Here is a 25,050-nt window from a genome sequence, read left to right as displayed (position 1 = left end):
ATTTCGTGATTGAATAAGAAACAAAATTGTTTGTGTGTATGGGGACCATACCAAACCATGGACCGCTGCCCACCATTTTTGGCACACCTCTTTATGGTCCGAAAATAAAAGCTACGGTTTCTATAAGCCCAATACCCCAAATCGGGAGGTCGGTTTATATGGGGGCTATACCAAACCATAGACCGATACACACCATTTTTTGACACACCTCTTTATGGTCCGAAAATACCTCTAGATTTCCAATTTCAGGCAAATTGGATAAAAGCTACGGTTTCTATAAGCCCAATACACCAAATCGGTACAAAATTTCAGCACGATTGCTTCATTATTGAAGACTGTAGCGTGATTACAACAGACAGACAGCCAGACAGAACGACATGGCTATATCGTCTTAGAAATTCTATATATATACTTTATATAGTCGGAAATCGATATTTCGATGTGTTACAAACGGAATGACAAACTTATTTTACCCCCGTCACCATTCTATGGTGGTGGGTATAAAAACGAGCCAACGAAACAATTTCATAAATACAATGAAATATTTCATTAGTATTGCGTTAATTAATCTGGTTTGCTCCCCTATGCCAGCAGCATTGAAATAAAAACGACCACTGCTTTTTTTTCCACATCAAATGTGCCCTCATGTTGTCATCGAATATCCAAAAACAGAAACTAGACACGGACATATTGAGGTGTTGAAATGAGCAATTGATTGGCTATGTCTGCTTGTCTATCTGCCAGTTAGTCGGTTTAGTATGAGACTGATGGTAAGTGATGGATTTTTTGTTTTTAGTGTGATTGACTTTAAAAGAAGAGGAATTTTTTCATCGAGTTTGTAGAAGCTTTTTTTATTAAATTCTATTAAAGTGGAAGGAATTCATAGACAATTGAGTTTCAACACCTAAAACTAAGAAGTAGGCTACTGGAAATAGAAAAATTTGAAGGTGTCAATTCTAGTCCTTGATATTCATGCCTATAGCACTTCTCTTCGTTTTTTTCAATTCAAGTAGCAGAGCAGTGGTGATAAGTGTTTTTCCTCATGATGTGTCATTCACATTGATTAAGATCTCTTATGATGGTTTACATGTGGGTCGGTTCATCTATTCGAAAGAATCAAACCAAACCACTTGTCTGCACATTTTGAGATCAAAGGCTGTCATTCAAGGGTTTAAGCACCAATTACGTTTCGAAGTCTGGATAAGTCAGGGTACATGGAAGGCAGCTCAAAACAAGTACAAACGGCCGTAAGTTCGGCCAGGTCGAAGCTTATGTACCCTCCACCATGGATCTACTGAGGTGTTGAAGTAGATCCATAAAATTTTGACAAAATAAAATTTTGACAACATTTTCTATTGAAGTAAAATTTTGACAAAATTTTCTATAGAAATAAAATTTGGAAAAAAATTTTCTATAGAAATAAAATTTTGGCAAAATTTACTATAGAAATAAAATTTTGTGAAAATTTTCTATAGAAATAAAATTTTGATAGATTATTTTTGGCTCGAGTGGCAACCATGATTATGAACCGATATAGACCAATTTTTGTGTGATTAGGGATCGGCCATGTATAACTATAGACCGATATGGACCAATTTTGACATGGTTATTAGCGGCCTTATACTAACACCACGTTGCAAATTTCAACCGGATCGGATGAATTTTGCTCCTCCAAGAGGCTCCGGAGATCAAATCTGGGGAACGGTTTATATGGGGGCTATATATAATTATGGACCGATATGGACCAATTCTTGCGCGTTTGTTAGAAACCACATTCTAACACCATGTTCCAAATTTCAACCGGATCGGATGAATTTTGCTCCTCTAAGAGGCTCCGGAGGTCAAATCTGGGGATCGGGTTATATGGGGGCTATATATAATTATGGACCGCTATGCACCAATTTGTGCATGGTTGTTAGAGACCATATACTAACACCATGTACCAAATTTCGGCCGGATCGGATGAAATTTGCTTCTCTTAGAGGCTCCACAAGCCAAATCGGGGGATCGGTTTATATGGGGTCTATATATAATTATGGACCTATATGGACCAATTTTGGCATGGTTGCCAGAGACAATATACTAACACCATGTACCAAATTTCAGGTGGATCGGATGAAATTTGCTTCTCTTAGAGCAATCGCCAGCCAAATTTGGCGGTCCGTTTATATGGGGGCTATACGTAAAAGTGGACCGATATGAACCAATTTTCGCATGGTTGTTAGAGACCATATACTAACACCATGTACCAAATTTCAGTCGGAGCGGATGAAATTTGCTTCTCTTAGAGCAATCGCAAGCCAAATTTGGGGGTCCGTTTATATGGGGGCTATACGTAAAAGTGGACCGATATGGCCCACTTGCAATACCATCCGACCTACTTCACTAACAACTACTTGTGCTAAGTTTCAAGTCGATAGCTTGTTTCGTTCGGAAGTTAGCGTGATTTCAACAGACAGACGGACGGACGGACAAACGGACGACGGACATGCTCAGATCGACTCAGAATTTCACCGCGACCCAGAATATATATACTTTATGGGGTCTTAGAGCAATATTTCGATGTGTTACAAACGGAATGACAAAGTTAATATACCCCCATCCTATGGTGGAGGGTATAAAAATATTTTTGAAAAACTAACTATTCTCTTTAATTGATAGGCTAAGAAGTTTCCGAGGGAGCCACCGTGGTGCAATGGTTAGCATGCCCGCCTTGCATACACAAGGTCGTGGGTTCGATTCCTGCTACGACCGAACACCAAAAAGTTTTTCAGCAGTGGATTATCCCACCTCAGTAATGCTGGTGACATTTCTGAGGGTTTCAAAGCTTCTCTAAGTGGTTTCACTGGAGTGTGGAACGCCGTTCGGACTCGGCTATAAAAAGGAGGTCCCTTGTCATTGAGCTTAACATGGAATCGGGCAGCGCTCAGTGATAAGAGAGAAGTTCACCACTGTGGTATCACAATGGACTGAATAGTCTAAGTGAGCCTGATACATCGGGCTTCCACATAACCTAACCTAACCTAAGAAGTTTCCGAATCGCCCTCATATAAAGAATTTTTATATATGGCTGAGAGGCTGGTATAGAGCTCATAACTACATTAAGCTACTTCGTTACTTCGCCATAAATAGCTGAGATTTATAAAAGCAACTGTAAATGATAATTCTCCTGGTCCTCTCATTTTTTTTCCAACCACCATCATCTAACATTTCAACTTTCTTTACTAGCCTAGACAAATTCTGATTCTTGGATAGAAACTACTCACATTTACTTAATCTTACTTCTCATGCGTGCGATTTTGTTATTTCCAATATTCCATGGACAAGACCAGCAGAATTGTTAATAGCGTCTGTTAGTCATCGATAGTCGTTAACCAATCGGAGGTAATAAATCTTTGGCTTTAGTTATTTGTTCTGAGCATCCAGCACACGTGTGATTTATTCATTGTTCCCACTTGCAGGCGCTACGAAAATATTCTCTCCTTTTTTCTCCCGCATTTAACAGAAATGGTGTGAAAAGCAAATAATTTTTGGTAATTTTCACAGCAATCTGGAAAAGAGGCTAGTAATAGAGATGGCTATTTGTTAAACTTACGCCATATTATGAACGAAATGAATTTTCCATTGCGATTAACCAAAGATGTAGAGCACTGAAATGAAGGTCATATTTTAAGGCGAAAATTAAAATCTCCAAAAATAACTCAGGTGATTATTTTCTGGAAGAAAGAACTGAAATTTTAGACATATGACTATAAAAAACATGTTCTTTAAATAAATTTCAAAAAAAAATGGAGTAATTTGCTCCTAAAGCAAATACTCTAAAACAAAGAATAGTTTCATTTGCCTAAAATTTCGTTCTGAAGGAAAGTATTTTTTTTTCTTTGGGTCTTAGAAAAGTTTTTGACACTGCCATAAGATCTCAAATTATGATTTTTTTCTTTCGTCAAAAAACAGAGCCGATAACAAATATCCACCAGAATACAAGAATCCACAAAATGCTTATCGAATCCAATGAATGCGTAATGGTATTCTGCGTACTATACAAGTTGTGATGCATGTTCTCGCATCGCTTTAAAGGCTGAAACATGCGTCTGTACACATATCGTTAAAATATGTTGAATCTAGGATAATGTAAACAATTCAACTCATTTGAAATGATATAGTGGGTAGTAGGACTCATAACATCGATCTCACTAAAATGGAAGCACAGTGTTTCGAAATCAAGAAATTGGAAAGAGGAATTTGATTCTTAACACGCACAAATAAACAATTATAACTTCGTCATTCCACTTGTAACCACGGTTGCCACAGTTGATAGAATTCGGCCACAATTGGTAGATTGGTAGAATTCTTGATGTTTTGGTAGATTTTTCAAAATAGTACCTCTTCAACTAAGAGGTACTTTACAAAATTTCTACAGAAATAAAATATTGACAAAATTTTCTATAGAAATAAAATTGTGACAAAATTTTCTATAGAAATAAAATTGTGGCAAAATTTTCCTTAGAAGTAAAATTTTGACAAAATTTTCTTTAGAAATAAAATTTTGGAAAAATTTTCTTTAGAAATAAATTTTTGGAAAAATTTTCTTTAGAAGTAAAATCTTGACAAATTTTCTATAGAAATACAATTTTGACAAAATTTTCTTTAGAAGTAAAATTTTGGCAAAATTTTCTTTAGAAGTAAAATTTTGACAAAATTTTCTATAGAAATAAAATTTTGACAACATTTTCTTAAGAAGTAAAATTTTGACAAAATTTTCTATAGAAATAAAATTTTGACAAAATTTTCTATAGAAATACAATTTTGACAAAATTTTCTTTAGAAATAAAATTGTGACAAAATTTTCTTTAGAAATAAAATTGTGACAAAATTTTCTTTAGAAATAAAATTGAGACAAAATTTTCTTTAGAAATAAAATTGTGACAAAATTTTCTTTAGAAATAAAATTGTGACAAAATTTTCCATAGAAATAAAATTGTGACAAAATTTTCTTTGGAAATAAAATTGTGACAAAATTTTCTATAGAAATAAAATTGTGACAAAATTTTCTATAGAAATAAAATTTTGGCAAAATTTTCTTTAGAAATAAAATTGTGACAACATTTTCTTTAGAAATAAAATTGTGACAAAATTTTCTTTAGAAATAAAATTGTGACAAAATTTTCTATAGAAATACAATTTTGACAAAATTTTTTTAAGAAGTAAAATTTTGACAAAATTTTCTTTAGAAGTAAAATTTTGACAAAATTTTCTTTAGAAGTAAAATTTTGACAAAATTTTCTTTAGAAATAAAATTGTGACAAAATTTTCTTTAGAAATAAAATTGTGACAAAATTTTCTTTAGAAATAAAATTGTGACAAAATTTTCTTTAGAAATAAAATTGTGACAAAATTTTCTATAGAAATAAAATTGTGACAAAATTTTCTATAGAAATAAAATTGTGACAAAATTTTCTATAGAAATAAAATTGTGACAAAATTTTCTATAGAAATAAAATTGTGACAAAATTTTCTATAGAAATAAAATTTTGACAAAATTTTCTATAGAAATACAATTTTGACAAAATTTTCTTTAGAAGTAAAATTTTGACAAAATGGTCTTTAGAAATAAAATTGTGACAAAATTTTCTTTAGAAATAAAATTGTGACAAAATTTTCTATAGAAATAAAATTTGGACAAATTTTCTATAAAAGTAAAATTTTGACAATATAAATAAAATTTTGACAACAAGTGTATGATGCGTGCGGTACAAATGAAGAGGGGAACCTCCCCACGTACTGAGTTCTGCTGGAATGTCCATGGTTTGGTTAGATTAGGTTAGGTTATGTGGCAGCCCGATGTATCAGGCTCACTTAAACTATTCAGTTCATTGTGATACCACAGTGGTGAACTTCTCTCTTATCACTGAGTGCTGCCCGATTCCATGTTAAGCTCAATGACAAGGGACCTCCTTTTTATAGCCGAGTCCGAACGGCGTTCCACATTCCAGTGAAACCACTTAGAGAAGCTTTGAAACCATCAAAAATGTCACCAGCATAACTGAGGTGGGATAATCCACCGCTGAAAAACTTTTTGGTGTTCGGTCGTAGCAGGAATCGAACCCACGACCTTGCGTATGCAAGGCGGGCATGGTAACCATTGCACCACGGTGGCTCCCAATGTCCATGGTCTGCGATCGAAATGTTTGTCTATCCAGGACTTCAATACTGTCTTTACGACATTTTTTGTTTTTTGACTACATTCGGCATTTATTTTGACCCCACGGTGGATTAATATGAATTGCGAGCGACAGCGTGAAGAGTCCTATTGGAATGTCCATGATCTTTCTTGTTTTTCCGAACTGCCAAACATAGTTTGACACGGATAAACCATCTATATAAATATATGGTCTATTTTTGGCGCAATGCAACCACGGTTGCCACTCGTGCCAAAAATACATTACCAACATTTGAAGAAAGTTTTACCAAAAATCTACCAAATTTAAAAATTTTTCTTTTTATCTATAGGAAAATTTGTCAAAGGTTTATTTCTATAGAAAATCTTGTTAAAATCTTATTTCTATAGAAAATTTTTTTCAACATTTTATTTCTGTAGAAAAGTTTGTCAAAATTTTATTTCTATAGACATTTTTGTCAAAATTTTATTTCTATAAAAATTTTTGTCCAAATTTTATTTCTATAGAAAATTTTGTCAAAATTTTATTTCCATATAAAATTTTGTCAATTTGTACTTTTTTTCTATAGAAAATTTTGTCCACATTTGATTTCTACATAAATTGTTGTCAAAATTTTCTTTCTATGGAAAATCTTGTTAAAATCTTATTTCTATAGAAAGTTTTGTCAAAATTTTATTTCTATAGACAAGTTTGTTGAAATTTTAGTTTATAGAAAATTTTGTCAATTTTTTTCTACAGAAAATTTTGTTAAAATTTTATTTCTACAGAAAATTTTTTAAAATGTAATTTCTATAGAAAATTTAGTCAAACTTTTATTTCTATAGAAAATTTTGTCAAAATTTGTTTTCTATAATTTTTTTTCAAAATTTTATTTCTATAGAAAATGTTCTCAAAATTTTATTTCTATAATTTTTTGTTTCTAAATTTTATTTCTATATAAAATTTTGTCAACATTTTATTTCTACAGAAAATTGTCTAAAAATTTTATTTCTATAGAAAATGTTGTCAAAATTTTATTTCTATTGAAAATTTTGTCAACATTTTATTTCTATAGAAAATTTTGTCAAAATTTTATTTCTATTGAAAATCTTGTCAAAATTTTATATCTATTGAAAATTTTGTCAAAATTTTATATCTATTGAATATTTTGATAAAATTGTATTTCTATTGAAAATTTTGTCAAAATTTTATTTCTATGGGAAATCTTGTTAAAATCTTATTTCTATAGAAAGTTTTGTCAACATTTGATTTCTATAGACAATTCTATAAAAATTTTAATTTATAGAAAATTTTGTCAATTTTTTTCTACAGAAAATTTTGTTAAAATTTTATTTCTACAGAAAATGTTCTTAAAATTTAATTTCTATAGAAAATTTAGTCAAAATTTTATTTCTATAGAAAATGTTGCCCAAATTTTATTTCTATAGAAAATTTTATCAAAATTTTATTTCTATATTTTTTTTTTTTCAAAATTGTATTTCTATAGAAAATTTTATTTCTATAATTTTTTTTTCTAAATTTTATTTCTATAGAAAATTTTCTCAAAATTTTATTTCTATAGAAAATGTTGTCAAAAAATGTATTTCTATAGAAAATTTTGTCAAAACATTTATTTTGTCAAAAATTGTATTTCTGTAGAAGATTTTGTCAAAAAATTTTTTTCCATAGAAAATTTTCTTAAAATTTTGTCAAAATTGTAGTTCTATAGAAAATTTTGTAAAAATACTATTTCTATAGAAAATGTTGTCAAAGTTGTGAAAATTTTATTTCTATTGAAAATTTTGACAAAATTTTATTTCTATAGCAAATTTTGTCAAATTGTTTTCCTATAGAAAATTTTGTCAAAATTTTATTTCTGTAGAAAATGTTGTCGAAATTTTATTTCTATAGAAAATTTTGTAAAAATTTTATTTCTATAGAAAATGTTGTCAAAAATGTATTTCTATAGAAAATTTTGTCAAAAATTTTATTTTGTCAAAAATTGTATTTCTGTAAAACATTTTGTCAACATTTTATTTCTATAGAAAATTTTGTCAAAATTTTATTTCTATTGAAAATTTTGTCAAAATTTTATATCTATTGAAAATTTTGTCAAAATTTAATATCTATTGAAAATTTTGTTAAAATTGTATGTCTATTGACAATTTTTTCAAAATTTTATTTCTATGGGAAATCTTGTTAAAATATTATTTCTATAGAAAGTTTTGTCAAAATGTTATTTCTATAGACAATTTTATAAAAATTTTAATTTATAGAAAATTTTGTGAATTTTTTTCTACAGAAAATTTTGTTAAAATTTTATTTCTACAGAAAATGTTCTTAAAATTTAATTTCTATAGAAAATTTAGTCAAAATTTTATTTCTATAGAAAATGTTTCCCAAATTTTATTTCTATAGAAAATTTTATCAAAATTTTATTTCTATAGAAAATTTTATTTCTATAATTTTTTTCCAAATTTTATTTCTATAGAAAATTTTCTCAAAATTTTATTTCTATAGAAAATGTTGTCAAAAAATGTATTTCTAGAGAAAATTTTGTCAAAAATTGTATTTCTGTAGAAGATTTTGTCAAACAAAAATGTTTTCCATAGAAAATTTTCTTAAAATTTTGTCAAAATTGTAGTTCTATAGAAAATTTTGTAAAAATTCTATTTCTATAGAAAGTGTTGTCAAAATTTTATTTCTATAGAAAATTTTTTTCAATTTTTTTTTCCTATAGCAAATTTTGTGAAAATTTTGTCAACATTTTATTTCTATAGAAAATTTTGTCAAAATTTTATTTCTAGAAAATTTTGTGAAAATTTTATTTCTATTGAAAATTTTGACAAAATTTTATTTCTATAGCAAGTTTTGTCAATTTGTTTTCCTATAGAAAATGTTGTCGAAATTTTATTTCTATAGGCCATTTTGTCAAAATTTTATTTCTATAGAAAATTTTGTAAAAATTTTATATCTATAGAAAATTTTGTCAAAATTTTATTTCTACATATCCACACAGGTTTTTATCGATGTATGTGCATCATGAAAAGGAATATGGTCACCTCAAACATGTTTCAAGAGCATAATGATTTTTTTGTTGGCGGAGAAAGTGGAACATTTTTTTCGCAAATATGTTGATTTCAAGCATAAATATGTTTGCCGAATGGTTGCTACAAACATTTTACATGATCCCAGTGTATAAATTACATTTTGCTTTGGAAACATATTTATTTTATTTCAGGCCTGCTCAAGACTATTTATGCATTTACAAGAAGAAATTTTATGGTAATCCAAACACTATGGCAATAGTCCACAACGAATTTTGAACGCGTGGCATTGTCATTGTTTACATTAAGAAAACAAAAAATTGAAACTATTTCGACTGAAGTTTTCTTCGATTTTGCCCATGCCTTCGATTTGATGTTGTTGTCGTTGATGTTTTTCCTATTTTTTTTTCATTGTGAATTTATCCGATTCCTAGTCTACTAAAGCAATTGATATTTTTATGCTCATCGTCATCATCAATGATCATCAAGAAATAGCATACAAGGAAAAAGTCCATTCGTAAAAAGGACGGACAGTAGTTTCCTTATCAATGGTGGCGAATGGATGCCATCTCGATGCCACCGATCGGCAACATCATCCACCAAACTCATTTCGGGCATGAAGTGATGTCGAGGTAACAATATGTACACCACCGGTATTCGTATAATTTATTTCTCTGCTTGAATTCGATAATTATTACGTCTATTCTGCCCAAAATTGTTGTTGGCCATAAGTGCCTTTGTAGCTGTTGTTCATGGTGTAATGTAAACAAATTTCAGTTAAATTTTAAATTTAGTTTCGATTTTTTTTTAATTTCCATGGAACATCATGAATTTCTTTTGTAGAGCAAATTCAATTCAAATAGTTTTCCTCAATTTTTTTATTTTTTTTTTTTTGTTCAAGCTATTGAATATGAGCGCAATTCTGACGTTAGAGGATGATGCTGAAGAGTGAAGGGGGTTGGGTTTGGGTTTGGGTTTGGGGTAGGCGTATACGATTATCGCCACGGAAGGGGTGATAAAATAAGAAGGTACTAAATTAAATTTATGACCCAAAGGCGATGAATTTTATTTCGATTTTTATGATTTTCAAATTGCTGCTTCTTGTTCACTTGCTGTTGTCGGGGCTCCTGCAGTTTGTGAAACGGAAAACATGGAATATCTTGAAAGGAAAATTTATTTTTAATTACTCGCCTGGGTGCCTGGCTGACTGCCCAATATTTTTTTGTGTTGTTTTTTTATTTCATTTAATTTTGTATGGCATATCCGATTATTGGCTGGTTATAAAATAATGAGTTCGTATCCTTGTGAATGAAATAGGGTTAAGGTTTTCATTCGATAAGCAGGAAGAATCTCCATAACGAAATAAGGGTCCAAACTTGGAATCTTATTTCTCAATGAAGTAATTCCCCAAATATACATGAAATAACGCCCCAATATTTTAAACAGGAAATGACCATCCATTACGTGAAAATGTTTTTACAGAATCAGAAAAAAAAAATTTATGTGTACACACAAAAAAAATATTTTTTGTCTTCAATCAAGAAATTAGTTGATCCAATTAATTTTTAATTGAAATGTCTTCAATCACAGAAAAGATAATATCAATTAAAAAATTAAAAAAATAATTGATTCAATTGAAAAATTAATTGATACTATTAGTTTTTGTGATTGATTTGTGTTTCAATTAAAAAAAATTGTTGAATCAATTAAATTTTTAATTGAATATTTTTTAAAACTCAATTAAGTTTTTAATCGGAAAATTTTTCGTGCATTTTTTGTCTGTGATCTTTATTGAAGTTTTTTTTTTTATCGATGATATGGTGAATTCAACCGAGGTTATAACTCACTCCAAGACGAAGTTCGTGAAGGAAATAACCATAATCAGTTATTTTCCGGAAACCATTGACTCTGCGCCCCAACTGATATTACAAGAACGTCATGTCACCTATCGTGAGATTGTGACAACCTTAGGCATTAGTGGGACCAGCATACATTCAATATTGCATGACAATTCAATCGTCAAAAAAAATTTGTTCACACACAATTTGCCAATCGCTCAAAAAAAGGCTCGTGTCGAATGGTAGAAAGAAATGCTCCAAAAATACAACCGCGGTGATTTGAAACACGTCTATAACATTGTGACAGGTGATGAGTCGCGGATTTACGTGTACGAACCACGGTTGCCACAGTTGGTAGAATTCTACCAAAAATGGTGCAATGGTTACCATGCCCGCCTTGCATACACAAGGTCGTGGGTTCGATTCCTGCTTCGACCGAACACCAAAAAAAGTTTTTCAGCGGTGGATTATCCCACCTCAGTAATGCTAGTGACATTTCTGAGGGTTTCAAAGCTTCTCTAAGTGGTTTCACTGCAATGTGGAATGCCGTTCGAACTCGGCTATAAAAAGGAGGTCCCTTGTCATTGAGCTTAACATGGAATCGGGCAGCACTCAGTGATAAGAGAGGAGTTCACCAATGTGGTATCACAATGGATTGAATAGTCTAAGTGAGCCTGATACATCGGGCTGCCACCTAACCTAACCTAAGCAAATATGGTAGAATTCTTGATGTTTTGGTAGATTTTGCAAAATATTTCTCTCCAACTATACAAATAGAATTTTGACAAAAAATTTCTATATACATAGAACTTTGATCAAATTTTGTATAGAAATACAGTTTTAACAAAATTTTCTATAGAAATAGAATTTTGACATAAAAAAAATTTTTATAGAAGTAAAATTTTGACAAAATTTTCTGTAGAAATAAAATTTCGACAAAATTTTCTATTGAAATAAATTTTTTACAAAATTGTCTATAGAAATAAAATTTTGACATAGGAATTTTCTATAGAAATAAAATTTTGACATAGAAATAAAATTTTAACAAAATTTTCAATAGAAATAAAATTTGTCAAGCTTAAGATGAATAATTATTTTCTATTTATTTAAAGAAAGATCGAATAAAATCAAAATTTCTAATGAAATAAATTTTTGAAAAAATTATTTATAGAAATACTTTTTTTTATAAAATTTTCTATAGAAATAGAATTTTGGCAAAATTTTCTATAGAAATAGAATTTTGGCAAAATTTTCTATAGAAATAAAGTTGTTCAAGCTTTTCTTGAGATGAATAATTATTTTCTATTTATTAAAAGAAAAATCGAATAAAAACAAAATTTTAAATGAAATAAAATTTTGATAAAATTATGTATAGAAATAAAATTTTCTATAGAAATAGAATTTTCACAAAATTTTCTATAGAAATAGAACTTTGACAAAATTTTCTATAGAAATAAAATTTTGACAAAATTTTCTATAGAAATAACATTTTTACCAAATTTTCTATAGAAATAAAATTTTGACAAAATATACTATAGATATAAAATTTTGATAAAATTTTCTATAGGTATAATATAATTTTATATAATAAAATTTTGTCATAGAAATTTTCTATAGATGTAAAATTTTAATAAAATTTTCTATAGATGTAAAATTTTTATAAAATTTTCTATAGATATAAAATTTTGACAAAATTTTCTTTAGAAAAAAATTTTGACAAAATTTTCTTTAGAAAAAAATTTTGACAAAATTTTCTATATTAATAAAAATTTTAACAAATTTTCTATAGAAATACAAATTTTGACAAAATTTTCTATAGTAATAAAATTTTGATAAAATTTTCTATAGAAATAGAACTTTGACAAAATTGTCTATAGAAATAAAATTTTGACAAAATTTTCTATAGAAATAACATTTTTACAAAATTTACTATAGATGTAAAATTTTGATAAAATTTTCTAAAGATGTAAAATTTTGATAAAATTTTCTATAGATGTAAAATTTTGATAAAATTTTCTATAGATATAAAATTTTGACAAAATTTTCTATATTAATAAAAATTTTAACAAAATATTCTATAGAAATACAGATTTTGACAAAAATTTTCTATAGTAATAAAATTTTGACAACATTTGCTATAGAAATAAAATATTGACCAAATTTTCTATAGAAATAAAATTTTTACAAAATTTTCTATAGAAGTAAAATTTTTACAAAATTTTCTATAGAAATAAAATTTTGACAAAATTTTCTATAGAAATAAAATTTTGACAAAATTTGCTATAGATATAAAATTTTGATAAAATTTTCTATAGATATAAAATTTTGATAAAATTTTCTATAGGTATAATATTTGGACATACAAATTTGCTATAGAAATAAAATTTTGTCATAGAAATTTTCTATACAAATAAATTTTGACATAGAAAAAAAATGTTGACAAAATTTTCTATAGATGTAAAATTTAGATAAAATTTTCTATAGATATACAATTTTGACAAAATTTTCTTTTGAAGTAAAATTTTGACATAGAAATTTTCTATAGAAATAAAATTTTGACTAAATTTCCTTTAGAAGTAAAATTTTGACAAAATTTTCTATGAAAAAAAAATTTTGACAAAATTTTCTATAGATGTAAAATTTTGTATAGATATAAAATTGTGACAAAATTTTCTTTAGAAATAAAATTTTGACATAGAAATTTTCTATAGAAATAAAATTTTGACAAAATTTTCTATATTAATAAAAATGTTAACAAAATATTCTATAGAAATACAAATTTTACAAAATTTTCTATAGTAATAAAATTGTGACAAAATTTTCTATAGAAATAAAATTTTGTCAAAATTTTCTTTATTGATAAAATTTTAACAAAATATTCTATAGAAATAAAATTTTGACCAAATTTTCTATAGAAATAAAATTTTTACAAAATTTTCTATAGAAATAAAATTTTGACAAAATTTTCTATAGAAATAAAATTTTGACAAAATTTTCTATAGATATAAAATTTTGATAAAATTTTCTATAGATATAAAATTTTGATAAAATTGTCTATAGGTATAATATTTGGACATACAAATTTTCTATAGAAATAAAATTTTGTCATAGAAATTTTCTATAGAAATAAATTTTGACATAGAAAAAAAATGTTGACAAAATTTTCTATAGATGTAAAATTTAGATATGTAGCGGATGTATATAGTATAAACTAAACTTTATAATTTAATTGCCTTATTTACATTTACTTGAAATTCATTGCCTAATACGATTATTTAGATTACTTGAAATACATTGCCATACATGAATTATACTGTTTTTCGTTAACCGGTTATATCATATTGTACATCACTATAGAACATTCAAATCAACTCAATTTTGCTTTCGTTACTTTAATCTCTTTTTCTCATATATGTTGTACTCTTTACTCTCATTGCACCATAAAATATGTAAAGCTGTTTTCGTTGAGTCGTTGAGTTGTGCTTTTAACGAAACTCTTTCTGTATTGATCTCAAAAGCTCTCAGTTGGAGAGTATAAAAGGCGTAGCACCGACGCAGACAGCTCATTCTTGTTTTGCAGGTCGGTTGAGATAGAAGGAGCTCCAACAGTGGAATAACAACGCAGACTACTTAATCGTTACTACACGTTGGTGTCTGTGTGTTACTCACTGGTGGTTGTAAACAACAATGAGTAGTTGTAGCCAGACAATGAGCGCCTCTCCTCTTGTTGTTCCCAATATTTCAGTCGAAACTGTATAGTCATTTCATTCATTCTTGTTTTGCAGTTATTATTGTTTTGCGGGGAAATTACATATATTTTATTAATAAAATAAGCTATATACAAAATTGAAGAATCAAAGGAGTTTTCTATTATAAAAGGAAGGCCCACTACAATTGACGCCCAACTGGAGGCCGATACAAGCGCCCGTGGATTTTTTTATTGTCAGTCAATATACCGATTGTGGTCGCGCATAAATACAGGTAAAGGTATACCCATTCTGGAGAGGAACTAGGTGCGAATTTCCAGTTCAATATACCGTTTGAGGTACAGGCCGTATACACGCATAATTATTTCCCTTTCTGGAGACAGACTGTTTTGTTTTCGATAAAAGTGGCTGAAACAAACGATCAATTTGAAGACGCTGTGGCATATTTTCCAAGTAGTAACGAGGGTCAGAATAGTTGTATTGGCAACATACGTAGAAGTGAATGCATTGCGAAAAAGGGAAACATGGTCTCGTTAACTACAGAACAATTTAAGCAGTTGCTTGAGTGTGTTAATCATTCACAAACTCGTATTGGTTCTTTTAGCAACTGCACTGCACGCTTTAATGGTGAACGTAATCCATCGAAGGTGGAAGAATTTATTTCTGCCATTTCTACGTTTAAGGTGGTTGAGAATATTAGCGATGAGAATGCGGTTAATGGTATGCCTATGCTGTTGGAAGGAGATGCATCGGAGTGGTGGCGTGGTGTAAAAACTAGTTCGTTGAAATTTGATGACGTCATTACCATGCTCAGAGAGGCATTTTCTCCGCCAAAGCCAGCATGGAGAATATACTCGGAATTGTTTGAAATAAAACAACAAATGAACGAACCTACAGACTCATTTGTTCGAAAGAAGAGAGTTTTGTTTTCCGCATTGCCGAATTCGCCGAATGAAGCCGACCAGATAGACATGATATTTGGTTTACTACATGCACAAGTGAGAGAACGAATTTTTCGCCATAAAATCGAAACGTTTAATGATTTGCTTGCCGACGCAAGAGAGGCAGAGCATGTTTTGCACGAACGAAAATCAGCCGATTCTAAAAATGAGCTTGCTAATAAAGTTGTTTTGCGATGCATTTTTTGTCGTAAAAAGGGACATGTGGAAGAGGAATGCTTTAAGAAAAAGGAAGCTATGGCAAAGCAAAAGCCAACTACAGCTGAACCTCTTGTAATAAAGCCTAAATATGCATGCTATGGTTGCGGCGCGCCAGGTGTTGTGCGTGCAAAATGTCCAAACTGTAGCAAAGAACGAAGTGGTGGTACCCCAATGAACGTTGCTTTCAATGCACTTGGATTGTGTACGGGACGGGACATACCAATGGTCAATGTTGAAATGTTTGGTGTTCCGGGACAAGTATACTTTGATTGTGGCTCAAAGACCAGTATTGCCAGCGCAAATTTAAGAAGAATTATGGAATTCAAGGGTTGTGAATTTGACAAGGTTAGATGTCATGCTACACTAGCAGACGGTTCATCGAGCATACGAGATTTTTTGACAACAACTTGCAAAATTGTTATTGGCCATCGCTGCTTGTCTATAAAATTTTTGGTGTTCCCAGATGGAGAAAATTCTATGACATTGCTTGGGTCCGATTTCATGGAAGAAGCTGAAATTGTTTTGAGTATGGGACAAAGATCGTGGCATTTTGAAAATTGCCCCGAACAAGTATTTTATTTCGCTGAAGAATGGCCACTTGGAACGAATTTGTTGGAAACAATTGGCGTGGTGAATAAACGACCAGAACCGCCAAAGACAAAGGCAGCACATAAGCAAGACGCAAGCATATTCAAGACTCCTACGCGACCCAGTAAAGTTCATGTTGCCGATTTTGAAGCCTCAGGTCCAGATTATGTGATTAATGCCGATTATTCACCACACTCAATTCAATCAATTTTTAGAGATTCCATTCCAGTGGATATGACTACTCCAGAAAGAAAAAGAAATAGCGACTTGTTTCCTGGTGTCACATATAACGCTCAAAATGCCGAAGAAGACGAACCCATGTTTATGCCATTGAACATTTACCATACACAAATTTTGAAATCAAACGATGCCGACAATTTGAACGAAGAAGAAAAGCAACAGTTAGACCAACTTCTTGTTAGTCACGATATCGTGTTTGGACGATCAGAAAAACCAACACCATATGCTGTACATCGAATTAACACTGGTGACCATGAACCAATTTTTTCACCTCCTTATCGCCTTTCATTTGCAAAATCACGTGAGCTGAAACTTGAAATCGAGACTATGCTGGAGAACGATATAATCGAAGAGTGTGAATCGGCATGGGCTTCACCAGTCGTTATGGTCCCTAAGAAGGATGGGTCCATTCGTGTTTGCGTGGATTATCGTAAGTTAAATTCTATCACGGTTCCAGATAGACACCCCTTACCACGCATGGATGACTTGTTACACGGCGCAAAAAGCTCAAGATATATGACAACTTTAGATCTACAAAGTGGATACTACCAGGTGGAAGTAGCGGCCGAAGATCGAGATAAAACATGTTTGATTACACCGTTTGGGACATTTCGTTTCAAGAGGATGCCCTTTGGGTTAAGGAACGCCCCCGCTACATTCCAGAGGCTCATTAATCGCTTTAAATCTGGCATCCCAGAAGTATGTATTTTAGCCTACCTGGATGATATAATTATATGCTCTGCGACGTTTCAACAACATTTGGAAGACTTAAACCGTGTCCTAGAGAGGTTAATCATGTTTGAATTGCGGCTAAATAATCAAAAATGTCGTTTTTGTTGCCCCAAGGTAAAGTTCCTTGGACATGTTCTAACACCGGCAGGAATAGCCGTAGATGATTCTAAAGTGCAGGCAATACTAGACCGAAAGCCTCCTATGAATCTAAAGCAGTTAATATCATTTATACAGACTTGTTCATGGTATCGACGATTTGTGGAAAACTATGCGGAGATAGCACGTCCTTTAACAAATCTCACGAAGAAGAATTCTACATGGAAATGGACAGAGGTGGAACAAAATGCATTTAATAAGTTGAAGACAGCCTTAAGTAGTCCTCCAATTTTAAGGCAGGCGATGGATGATACGCCATTTCTTATTCACACAGACGCGAGTGCATACGCAATGGGAGCAGTTCTGCTCCAGGGGGAGGGTCCGCAGCAACACCCCATCGAATATGCCAGCCGCCTGTTAAGCAATGCCGAACGAAATTATTCGACTACAGAGCGGGAAGCTTTGGCCATAGTGTGGGCGTGTGATAAGTTTCGCGGATACATTGAAGGAGCTGAGGTGAAATTGTTAACTGACCATCAACCGCTTAAATGGTTATTATCCTTGAGATCGCCAACCGGGAGACTCGCCCGATGGGGTTTGCAATTACAGCACTTAAATTTTTCTGTTGAGTATCTTCCCGGTAAATCTAATGCAATAGCTGACATGTTGTCCCGACCTCCATGTGAAGGCAAGGAACATATTGATGAAGAGAATTGCATTTGTGCTTTTCACGTAGACATACCCCATAAGAATCCGTCTGAAATACGAGAGGAACAGGTAAAAGATAAATACCTTAAAGAAATAATAATGTCGATGGAGAATCAAGATGAAAATTCACTAAAATGGATTGGTAGGAATTATGTCTTGAATGATGGCATTTTATATTGCTATGCAAACGACGATTCGCAGGATGCACAATTAGTGGTGCCGTCCCATGAACGAGCCGATATACTTAGAACATATCACGATGAAAGCACAGCCGGTCACTACGGAACTGAGAGAACCATAGCACGAATATGTAACCGATATTTCTGGCCTGGAATGCGCTCAGAAATCGCCAAATACGTAAGAGGCTGTATCGAGTGTCAGAGGTTCAAATCAAGTAACTTAAAGCCATCAGGATTGTTGCAAACCACCAGCAGCAAACAGCGGTTCGAAATTATATCTGTCGACTTATTTGGTCCACTGCCACCAACAGAAGATGGATATAAATGGATATTTGTGGTTGAAGATGTAGCCAGCCGTTGGGTAGAGTTGTTCAAGATGGTTGAGGCCACGGCTGAGGCTTGTGCAAAGATTCTTATTGACGAAATATTTTTCCGATTTGGTATGCCACGACGCATAAAATCTGACAATGGCGTTCAATTTGTTTCGGCGGTCATGCAGCAAGTAGCATACTGTTTGGACATACAACAACAGTTTACACCCGTCTACCACCCCGAGGCAAATCCCGTAGAACGAAAAAACCGAGACCTGAAGTGTCAACTGGCCATAATAGTGCAGAAAAACCATTGCAATTGGAGTAATTGTTTACCCGCCATCCGTTTCGCAATGAACTCGTCAAGATGCGCTAGTACTGGTTATACAGCTGCCTATCTGACCTTCGGAAGAGAAATGCGTACCCTTGATGATGTCCAGCATGACTTAAGAACCATCGTTGAATCCGAAAACTTTGTGCCAGATATATCTAGTTATCTAAAGACGATTGCTAACGTACTGAAAGATGCTAAAGATATAGAAGCAAAGGCACAAGATAAGAATAAGGTATATGTCGATCAACACCGACGTGTCCAGCCTAATTTTGAGATCGGTGCAAAGGTTCTTGTTGAGACACATGTATTAAGTAAAGCATCAAAGGGCATATCGTCAAAATTCATACCAAAGAGAGACGGTCCTTATATAATCACCCGAAAAATCGGTTCGTCAACATATGAAGTTTCCTCTCCAGAGAATATGGGTATACCACTTGGAACTTACCATGCGTCCGCACTGACATTGTATAACGGAACCAATAAAGAAGCTACTCCAGCACCAGTTCACCCTATCAGAAAGCGAGGCAGGCCTAAGAAAGTCCAATAAGAAGGATGTTGACGTACTTCTCGGGACGAGTCAAGCACGTCAAAGGGGGAGAATGTAGCGGATGTATATAGTATAAACTAAACTTTATAATTTAATTGCCTTATTTACATTTACTTGAAATTCATTGCCTAATACGATTATTTAGATTACTTGAAATACATTGCCATACATGAATTATACTGTTTTTCGTTAACCGGTTATATCATATTGTACATCACTATAGAACATTCAAATCAACTCAATTTTGCTTTCGTTACTTTAATCTCTTTTTCTCATATATGTTGTACTCTTTACTCTCATTGCACCATAAAATATGTAAAGCTGTTTTCGTTGAGTCGTTGAGTTGTGCTTTTAACGAAACTCTTTCTGTATTGATCTCAAAAGCTCTCAGTTGGAGAGTATAAAAGGCGTAGCACCGACGCAGACAGCTCATTCTTGTTTTGCAGGTCGGTTGAGATAGAAGGAGCTCCAACAGTGGAATAACAACGCAGACTACTTAATCGTTACTACACGTTGGTGTCTGTGTGTTACTCACTGGTGGTTGTAAACAACAATGAGTAGTTGTAGCCAGACAATGAGCGCCTCTCCTCTTGTTGTTCCCAATATTTCAGTCGAAACTGTATAGTCATTTCATTCATTCTTGTTTTGCAGTTATTATTGTTTTGCGGGGAAATTACATATATTTTATTAATAAAATAAGCTATATACAAAATTGAAGAATCAAAGGAGTTTTCTATTATAAAAGGAAGGCCCACTACAGATAAAATTTTCTATAGATATACAATTTTGACAAAATTTTCTTTTGAAGTAAAATTTTGACATAGAAATTTTCTATAGAAATAAAATTTTGACTAAATTTCCTTTAGAAGTAAAATTTTGACAAAATTTTCTATGAAAAAAAAATTTGACAAAATTTTCTATAGATGTAAAATTTTGTATAGATATAAAATTGTAACAAAATTTTCTTTAGAAATAAAATTTTGACATAGAAATTTTCTATAGAAATAAAATTTTGACAAAATTTTCTATATTAATAAAAATTTTAACAAAATATTCTATAGAAATACAAATTTTACAAAATTTTCTATAGTAATAAAATTTTGACAAAATTTTCTATAGAAATAAAATTTTGTCAAAAATTTTTTATTGATAAAATTTTAACAAAATATTCTATAGAAATAACATTTTGACAAAATTTTTTATAGAAATAAAATTTTAACAAAATTTGTTATAGAAATAGAATTTTGACAAAATTTTCTATAGAAATAAAATTTTGTCAAAATTTTCTTTATTGATAAAATTTTAACAAAATATTCTATAGAAATAAAATTTTAACAAAATTTTCTATAGAAACACAAATTTTATAAAATTTCCAATAGAAATAAAATTTTGACATAGAAATTTTCTATAGAAATAAAATTTTGACATAGAAAAAAAATTTTGACAGAATTTTCTATAGATGTAAAATTTTGATAAAATTTTCGATAGATATACAATTTTCACAAAATTTTCTTTTGAAGTAAAATTTTGACATAGAAATTTTCTATAGAAATAAAATTTTGACTAAATTTCCTTTAGAAGTAAAATTTTGACAAAATTTTCTATGAAAGAAAATTTGGCAAAATTTTCTATAGATGTAAAATTTTGTATAGATATAAAATTGTGACAAAATTTTCTTTAGAAATAAAATTTTGACAAAATTTTCTATAGAAATAAAATTTTGACAAAATTTTCTTTATTAATAAGATTTTAACAAAATATTCTATAGAAATAAAGTTTTGACAAAATTTTCTATAGAAATAAAATTTTGACAAAATTTTCTATAGAAATAAAATTTTGACAAAATTTTCTATAGAAATAAAATTTTGACAAAATTTTCTATAGAAATAAAATTTTGACAAAATTTTCTATAGAAATAAAATATTGACAAAATTTTCTATAGGTATAATATTTTGACATAAAAATTTTCTATAGAAATAAAATTTTGTCATAGAAATTTTCTATAGAAATACAATTTTGACATAGAAATATTTTATAGAAATAAAATTTTGACATAGAAAAAATTGTTGACAAAATTTTCTATAGATGTAAAATTTTGATAAAATTTTCTATAGATATACAATTTTGACAAAATTTTCTTTAGAAGTAAAATTTTGACTTAGGAATTTTCTGTAGAAATAAAATTTTGACTAAATTTTCTTTAGAAATAAAATTTTGACAACATTTTGTATGAAAATAAAATTTTGACAAAATTTTCTATAGATGTACAATTTTGATAAAATTTTCTATAGATATAAAATGTTGACAACATTTTCTTTAGAAATAAAATTTTGACAAAATTGTCTATATTAATAAAAATTTTAACAAAATATTCTATAGAAATACAAATTTTGACAAAATTTTCTATAGTAATAAAATTTTGACAAAATTTTCTATAGAAATAACATTTTGACCAAATTTCTATATAATTTTCTATACAAATAAAATTTTGTCAAAATTTTCTATAGATATAAAATTTTGATAAAATTTTCTATAGATATAATATTTTGACATAAAAATTTTCTATAGAAATAAAATTTTGTCATAGAAATTTTCTATAGAAATAAAATTTTGACATAGAAAAAAAATTGACAAAATTTTCTATAGATGTAAAATTTTGATCAAATTTTCTATTGATATACAATTTTGGCAAAATTTTCTTTAGAAGTAAAATCTTGACATAGAAATTTTCTATAGAAATAAAATTTTGACAAAATTTTCTATAGAAAAAAAATTTTGAAAAACTTTTCTATATTAATAAAAATTTTAACAAAATATTCTATAGAAATACAAATTTTACAAAATTTTCTATAGTAATAAAATTTTGACAAAATTGTCTAAAGAAATACAATTTTGACCAAATTTTCTATAGAAATAAAATTTTGACAAAATATTCTATAGAAATAAAATTTTGACAAAATTTTCTATACAAATAAAATTTTGACAAAATTTTCTATAGAATCACAAATTTTATAAAATTTTCTATAGAAATAAAATTTTGACATAGAAATTTTCTATAGAAATACAATATATAGAAAAAATTTCTATGGAAATAAATTTTTGACAATAACCAAGATTATTTATCGTGTGTAGAAATCAAGAAAATAAAGTCAGTCTACTTTGAATATAACCTTTGGTTTTAGATTTTATTTGCAAAGAGTTTATTAATTAAAAAAATACAATTTTCTACTTTTGGATACCTATTATAAGATATTGACAATATCAATACATTCGATTTTAACTCAATTTATACCAATGTATTTCAGATTCAATTGATAAGAATTTCGGTTGTCTTCATTTTCATTTACAACACAATGTTTATAGAAAAAAAAAGTTTCACAAAATTCCAATTCTCACCATTCGATCTCATCTCAGCCAGAAAAGGACTCCAACTAAGTTCCATTCGGTTCTCACACCATAAATTAAGAGCAAGCATAACAGTAATGACGATGCCCCACAGAAATGAATTTCTCGTGATTATATCCAAAAATTTCAAATTCACACAGTGGGACATTGAGATTTGTTTGTTTTTCTAAAGCAAAAAACGATTTTTGAAGCCCCATAAAAGAAAAATTAAATTATTTCTTTCTTTCTTTGCACATAAAAATGAAGATCAAGATCAACAAAGAAACCTTGAAGCCAACAGCCAAAATAAACAAAAGGACTATGGAATCTATATGAACAGTTTAGCGAATTTAGCATGATTATTATGCGAAAATCCCTAAATTGATGTATGGATTAAAAATTATGATTTTCAGAAGTAAAAATTAGTTGAGCTGAAGCTGAAGAAAACTAGCGAAAATAAGGTAGGGGATTTTGTCTAGATACTACACTCAAAAGAGTTTACTTGGATCGAAAGATTATGACCTTCCTTTAAGGATTTTGGTATTGATTCCGAGCCAAAGATGCGGCTTCTTTTAGATAAGGAAATTTTTTTGCGATCTATCTGGCTTTAAATCTAGGATCTATAAAATTAAAATTAGGATACAAATCTCATTTATCGAATTTGCATTCTATTATTGCGGTATATTAATAAAGCTATTCACGCACAAACAAATGCCAGTTTAAAAATCCAAATTATGACGGTAAAATAAAATAATAAATATTTTCTTAATTCAAAACAAAAAAAAACTTTAAACCAAAGATGCTAAATTCTCAAGATAAGTGTTAGCCCATATTTAAAGCGTTTTTATCATAAATCTAAAGATTCAATATTTCAGTTAATTTAAGAACGATTTCCTTAAATCAAAAATGTGTTTCTTTACTTTAAGGAAAATTTACCTTAGTTTAAAGACATGCAACATTAACAAAGGGAAGCAAATTTTCAAAATGTGTGTCCTAAATTTAATGAAAAAAAATTTTGAAGCAAAGATTTTAAAATTTTTTTAAATTAAAATTTCATTTTTTTAAAGAAATTAGTTCTTAATTGAGGTTGCGTTATCTTTAATATCACGCAAATATTTTTTTCAGTGTACCCTCAACCTCTCTCTCTCTGTAAATGTCATGAAAATCAAGTTTTAAAATGACGAATAAGACAGACAAAAAAATTTAGTTGGACCCAATGATTTTGACCTTCGCTTAAAGATTGTGCTATTGATTCCGAGTCAAAGATGCGACTTCTTTAAAATAAACGCATATCTAAATTTAAATCTAGGATTAATAAAATTAAAATTCACTTTTTTCGATATATTAATAAATTTAATTACGTACAAACAAATGCCAGTTTAAAAATTCAAATTATAAAAGATACTTCATCTTAAATCTAAAGATTCAATGTTTCTTTAAATGGAAAATGTTTTTCTTTACTTTAATTAAAATTTGCTTTATTTAGTTGAAAGACATACGACTATAATGGAGGGACGCAAATTTCCAAAATTTATGTCCTAAATTTAATAACTAAATTTTTTGAATCAAAGATTATGAAATTTCTTTTAATATTTAATTCTATGTAAATATTTTTCATTGCATATAAATTTCAAAACCTCCCTCATGACCTTTGTAAATTCCAATTAAATTGGAGAAGGTTAGTTTTTTTCACTACACCGAAAGAATTCTCTTCGTTAATTTTACGAAGAATTATTCATTAACTATTCTTCATGAATTCTTCATTAAAACAACGAAATTTTCATTCATTTTACCCTGATTTGCTTGAAATTTTGCACAAACATAACACTTGGTCATATAGTCAAGTGTGCAAAATTTGATTGAAATCGGTTCTAATTTAGATATAGCTCCCATATATATCTTTCGCCCGATATGGACTAATACGGTCCCGGAAGCCAGAGTTTTACCCCAATTTGTTTGAAATTTTGCACAGGGAGCACAATTAGTAGTGTAGTCAAGTGTGCCAAATTTGGTTGAAATCG

Source organism: Haematobia irritans, chromosome 4, assembly GCF_050003625.1.
Source record: "Haematobia irritans isolate KBUSLIRL chromosome 4, ASM5000362v1, whole genome shotgun sequence".
Classification (NCBI taxonomy): Eukaryota; Metazoa; Arthropoda; class Insecta; order Diptera; family Muscidae; genus Haematobia; species Haematobia irritans.
Note: the sequence above shows the minus strand (reverse complement) of the source record.